The sequence below is a fragment of the Macaca mulatta genome, chromosome 2 (assembly GCF_049350105.2).
Source record: "Macaca mulatta isolate MMU2019108-1 chromosome 2, T2T-MMU8v2.0, whole genome shotgun sequence".
In the NCBI taxonomy this organism is placed as follows: Eukaryota; Metazoa; Chordata; class Mammalia; order Primates; family Cercopithecidae; genus Macaca; species Macaca mulatta.
The window spans coordinates 117,045,821-117,052,344 of NC_133407.1; the positions used below are offsets into that span (position 1 = coordinate 117,045,821).

Here is a 6,524-nt window from a genome sequence, read left to right on the forward strand (position 1 = left end):
CTTAAAATAGAAACTTAAATAATTGATTTTAAATCTTTCTTCTTTCCTAATATAAGCAATAGACACTAAAAATTTCCCTCTAGGCACTGCATTGCTACATCCCATAAAATTTGATATAATATGTTTTTATTTCATTCAGTTTAAAAATATTTCTAATTTCCCTGTGATTTGTTTTTTTATTTAACAAAGTTTTGTTTTTCCAAATATACAGTCAGTTGGACCTGTTCATGCATCTTCACCAGCAACTGTGGCATCTCCACTTTTGGTATTTCTGGTGTAAATGACTTGAGCTCTGTGTTTTGAAACCAGTTTGATAAGTCCTTTACCAAGGAGCTCCTGAAGGGCTGCCCTAGCCAGGCAGCCTGAAATCTCCAATCTCAGAGAGACCACAGCTGGGGTTATAAACCTATAGCTGGAAACTTCCTTACAGTGTTTGTCATACAAAGCTTCCTTACAGTAGAATTGTCAAACAAGACTTGGTTATTGAGCTTGTCCCAAACTTTGCCTTTGGACCACTTCTTTTTGGCTTTGCCCCTGGATTTGTTCACTGGGTTTTTGTCTTTTTTGGCTAACTTCCTGGGGTCTTTCTTCTTGTTATCCTTGGATAGCATTGCAAAGCTTACAGAGCAGTGGCAATCACTGCTGCCTGGCTGAGATGTCAGACGAAAAGCGATTTCTTTGATGCGTAGGTTATTTGAAAATGTGTTGTTTAATTTTCAAATATTTGGAAGGCTATAATAGATATCTTTTTGTTATTGATTTCTAATTTAATTTCAATGTGGTTAGAAAACAATGTATAGTCTGTGGTTGTTGAGTTTAGTGTTCTATTTTATTTTTTTATTTGTTCTAGTTTTTTAGAGACAGAGTCTTGCTCTGTCACTCAGGCTGGAGTGCAGTGGTGTTCTCAGCCTCCCAAATAGATGGGACTACAGGCATGTGCCACCATGCCCAGCTAATTTTTAAATAGAGATGGGGTCTTGCTATGTTGCCCATGCTGGTCTCCAACTGCTGGCCTCAAGTGATCCTCCTACCTTGGCCTCTCAAAACTCTGGGATTATAGGCATGAGCCACCACATCTGGCCTAGTGTTCTATAAACATCAATTAGGTTAAAGTGGTTGATAGCATTGTTGAGATATTCTATACCATTTTTGATTTTTAATAATCTCGTTGTTTTGTCAATTACTGAGAGGGGGTGTTAACATCTCTTTAACTATGATTGTGGATTTGTTTATTTCTCCGTTTAGCTGTTTCAGTTTTTGCTTTATGCATTTTGAAGCTCTGTTATTAAACACACATTTATAATTGCTATGCCTTTTGATGAAATGACCCTTTTGTCATTACGAAATATTGTTCTGTATTTTTGGTAGTCTGTCTTATCTTGAAGTCTATTTTGACTGATATTAATCTAGCCATTCCATATTTCTTATGATTTGTGTTTGCATGATATTTCTTTTACAGTTTTTAAGTTTTAAACCTATATGTGTCTTTGTATTTAATGTATCTCTTGCAGATAACATATAGTTGAATCACAACTTTTATGTAGTCTAAACAATCTATTTCTTTTTATTATAGCATTTAGTCAATCTACATTTAAGATAATTATTGATATGGTTGGATTTAGTTCTCTCATTTTTATTTGTTTTCTATTTTTCTGATATGACTTGTTTCTTGGTTCCACTTTTCTTGCCTTTTTTTGGAATTAATATGGTTTAGTATTTCATTTTAATTCTTAGCTAGAGCTCTTTGCATATTTTTAGTGGTTACTCTTGGGATTAAAATACTTTTTTTGATACTCTAAGTTCTAGGGTACATGTGCAGAACGTGCAGGTTTGTTATAGGTATACATGTGACATGTTGGTTTGCTGCACCCATCAACCTGTCATCTACATTAGATATTTATCTTAATGCTACCCCTCCCTGATCTCCCCACCCCACTGCAGGCCGGGGGGTGTGTGATCCCCTTCTCCCCATGTCCATGTGTTCTCATTGTTCAACTCCCACTTATGAGTGAGAACATGCAGTGTTTGGTTTTCTGTTCTTGTGTTAGCTTGCTGAGAATGATGGTTTCTAGCTTCATTCATGTCCCTGCAAAGGACATCCTTTTTTATGGCTGCATAGTATTCCATGGTATATATGTGCTACATTTTCTTTAGCCAGTCTATCACTGATGGGCATTTGGGTTGGTTCCAAGTCTTTGCTATTATGAACAGTGCCACAATAAACATATGTGTACATGTGTCTTTGTAGTAGAATAATTTATAATCCTTTGGATATATACCCAGTAATGAGATTGCTGGGTCAAATGGTATTTCTAGTTCTAGATCCTTGAGGAATTGCCACACTGTCTTCCACAATGGTTGAACTAATTTACACTCCCACCAAAAGTGTAAAAAATTAGTATTTCTCCATATCCTCTCCAGCATCTGTTGTTTCCTGACTTTTTAATGACTGCCATTCTAACTGGCATGAGATGGTATCTCATTGTGGTTTTGACTTGCATATCTCTAATGACCAGTGATGATGAGCATTTTTTCATGTTTGTTGGCTGCATAAATGTCTTCTGTTGAGAAGTGTCTGTTCATATCCTTTGCCCACTTTTTGATGGGGTTGTTTGTTTTTTTCTTGTAAATTTGTTTAAGTTCTTTACAGATTCTGGATATTAGCCCTTTGTCAGATGGATAGATTGCAAAAATTTTCTCCCATTCTGTAGGTTACCTGTTCACTTTGATGATAGTTTCTTTTGCTGTGCAGAAGCTCTTTAGTTTAATGAGATCCCATTTGTCAATTTTGGCTTTTGTTGCCGTTGCTTTTGGTTTAGTCATGAACTCCTTGCCCGTGCCTATGTCCTGAATGGTATTGTCTAGGTTTTCTTCTGGGGTTTTTATGGTTTTAGGTCTTATGTTCTTTAATTCAGTCTTTAATTCATCTTGAGTTAATTTTTGTATAAGGTGTAAGGAAAGGGTCCAATTTCAGCTTTCTGCATATGGCTAGCCAGTTTTCCCAACACCATTTATTAAATAGGGAATCCTTTTTATTGCCCTCTATATTGCTTGGGGAAATGTCCTCTATATTTTCTTAGTGATGTGTAGATTCTACTGAAAGAAAAATGAAAACCTGTTCACAGGCAATGTTGAAAGGATAACTTTCAACTTTTTAAAGGGTTGAAAATTTAAACTACTCTCCGTAGTTTCCCGAAAACACCCTCAAGCCTTTACTAATGAGGGTGAGGGCTGTGGCAGCCTTAAAGTTCAAGAGAAGGAAAATACATTAATTTTGAAGGTTTTCTCCTATCTCAGATCTTTCTGAGGAAAATAACATGAGGCCAGGTATGGTGGCTCATACCTGTAATCCCAATACTTTGGGAGGCCAAGGCAGGAGGATCACTTGAGGCCAGGAGTCCAAGACCAGCCTGGGCAACATAAAGAGACCCCGTCTCCACAAAAAATAAAAACAAATAAAGCTCGGAGTGGTAGTGTGTGGCTGGAGTCCTAGCTACTTGGGAGGCTGAGGTAGGAGGATCACTTGAGCCTGGGAATTTGTGGTTGCAGTGAGCTATGACTGTGCTGCTGCACTCCAGCCTGGGCAACAGAGTGAGGCCCTGTCTCAAAAAAAAAAAAAAAAAAAGAAAAAAGAAAAATAATAGGAAAGAATCACTTCACATATTTAGTGGCAGATCTGACCTGCCAGAGCCCTATTCGTCTTGACAATGAATCAGGTGATCTGGGTTCATGGCCACACTGCATACCGTCTGCTCATAGCAGCACCCATGGGTTCTCATCCTCAGTCAGTAGCCTTCTCAGCTTTCTCATGGACCTAGGAACTCCTCAGTGCCTAGAGGCAGTGGAGCACATAGATAGCCTCGTGTGCTCTGGAAATGTCTGTGTTTCTTTGTAGTCTCTGCCAGTCCAATCCCAGGATGGAGGGTGGATGTGGGAACCTCAGTTTTTTAATTAGCCTTTAGGGCATAGTCTGCTCTCCACACACTTGTCAAAACAAAGGGATCTTTTTTCTTCAGGGAATGGCATTAAGAAGCAGGAATTGGAGTCGTATACTCTACTCGTCCTGTTTGAAATAGCTTTTATCTGCTGTTTCATCAGTGATCTTTGACAGCTGATCTGCAGTTCTGGCTTAACCATTTACTAGTTGCATAACCTCAGCAAACTCACATCCCAGCATAATGAATTCAGTTTACTCCTTTATAAACTGGAAGTGTTAATATTTTCCCTGACCTACCTCAGAGGCTTAAAGGGTTGCATGGAGATGAAAACGCATTATCAAAATATAAAAATAAATTTTTACTATGAAGGCTTAGAAAAGTTTGTCTTAAGAAGAAGGGTAATTTTAAAAAAGAAGTCTTTGTTGCCTCCTGAGCGAGTACAGTTCTTGGGGTAGAAACGGAATATAGGACAATCTGGTACTGAGTCTGCTGAAGGCTGTGCTGCCACTGGCTCATCTTCCCCTTCTCTCCTAACCTCGCTGCCCCAGGAGTGGAGACAGTCATGACACTGGGCAGACCAGCCCTCCTCTGTGCTGCTGGCCACCTATGCTGCACAGTCTTGTCAGAGAGCTGACAATCAGCTCCCTGCTGCTTTCTCATCTTTAAAAGTCCAATTAAACATCTCTGGCCACAGCGTGATAATTGTCTGGGCTCCACACAGTGGAATGTCACCTGAGGTGGCATTAGGAAACCAGAAAAGAAAGAAAAGCCCTTTTATCTTGGAAAGATCATGTCCCAGTTCCTTAAAGTGTAGAATCGTTGTTCACACTGAGCAATTGCCCAACTCAATTCCAAACGTCAAGATATCAAAGGGCATGCAGGAGATTTAACCGTGTCCACATGGACTCATGTGCCCAAGAAGCAATCTGGTGGCTTAAGAATTAGCAAAGGCATAAGGTATGTGTGGGAAACAGTGAGTCTGAGTGGAAAGTTCCAGTAGGGAGGGATGCTGGAAGGCTAGGTTAGGGCCAGATTGCAGAGGACCTTGATGCCAGGGGTAAAAAGGTAAACTCTGCTTCAGCTGGATAATCAGGAGTCGTACATGGGATTGTAGGGCCTGGTCTCTGGTGGAAGGCAAGAAGATTCTGCTATTGACAGGGTGTCCTATCTTGTAGATTGCCATCTTATAACATCTTGCCATTAAATGTTTCCTGAGGTTTATGCAGCCCAACTAATCACTGTGCATCAGCACATTGTCTGCTTGATGCAGTGGTGGCTCCCTTAAACGTTTAGGAAGTTGCTACATCTGGAAGGATAAAAAACTCAGAAATATGGCTCGGTGCAGTAGCTCACGCCTGTAATCCTAGCACTTTGGGAGGCTGAGGTGGGCAGATTGCCTGAGCTCAGGAGTTCAAGACCAGCCTAGGCAACATGGCGAAACCCTGTCTCCGCTAAAAATATAAAAAATTAGCTGGGCATGGTGGTGTGCACCTGTAATCCCAGCTACTCGGGAGGCTGAGGCACGAGAATTGCTTGAACTTGGAGGCAGAGGTTGCAGTGAGCTGAATTCATGCCACTGCACTCCAGCCTGGGTGACAGAGTAAGACTCTGTCTCAAAACAAAACAAAACAAAACAAAACAACTCAGAAATATGGACTTTGGTCCTGAACCTGGTATTGATCGATTGGGTATCTGAGGAAGCTCTTTCTCTTATCAGGACTTCAGCTTCTACCAGAAAAATCTGGGGAGAGAGGGATGGTGAGACCAAGTGATCTCTTAAGTTTCTCTTCACTTGAATGTTCTTAGGAATAGCTTCAGTTGCTGACATGTCTGCAGTTTATTACAATTTGCCTCCCATGTCCCTAGGATCATTCTGCTGGACCAAGTTTCTGAGGAGCTTTTTTTTTTTTTTTTTTTTTAGAAAGGGAAAATGACTTGCCAGCAGTTACAAGATGTGCCCAGTTTCCATATCTCTCTTGGTCCAGTTTTCTTTCTGCTGTCAGCTGCAGAGCTTAGTATATGATGGGAGGATCGCTGTACTTTCTATAGCACTGGGAGATTAGAGGAAAAAGGGATTAATAAACCATGGAGTGGTTGGGGAAGACTAAATGGTAGATAAAGGCTTGGGCCCTTTGGATCCTGATGGAGGGGTGAGGATGCAGAGAGTTCTCACTAGGTAGAGAGAAGGGAGTCAGGCATTCCAAGTAAACCAGGATGGTGAGGAAGGGTCCATGTCTGGATGTGTCAGGAGCTGGCTTGGTGCAAGAAGGAAGCAGCAAGAAATGAGGCCAGGGCTTTAAAATCAGGCAGAATGGGAGGTTAGACTTGATGTTCTAGGACCCTGATACCCAAAGTGTGGCCTGGGAACTAGAAGCATCAACATCACCTGGGAGCATGCTAGAAATACAGAATCTCAGCCGGGCGTGGTGGCTCATGCCTGTAACCCCAGCACTTTCGGAAGTGGAGGCAGGTGGATCACTTGAGGTCAGGAGTTCAAGACCAGACTGGCCAACATGATGAAACCCCACCTCTACTAAAATACAAAAATTAGCCAGGTGTGGTGGCGCGCACCTGTAATCCCAGCTG

The 6,524-nt window shown here is 41.0% G+C and overlaps 1 pseudogene; it reads right to left on the reverse strand.

Annotated features, from left to right (window-relative positions):
* Positions 1 to 225: 225 nt before the first annotated feature.
* On the reverse strand, positions 226 to 611 carry LOC144339444 (small ribosomal subunit protein eS25 pseudogene; annotated as a pseudogene).
* Positions 612 to 6,524: the final 5,913 nt, after the last annotated feature.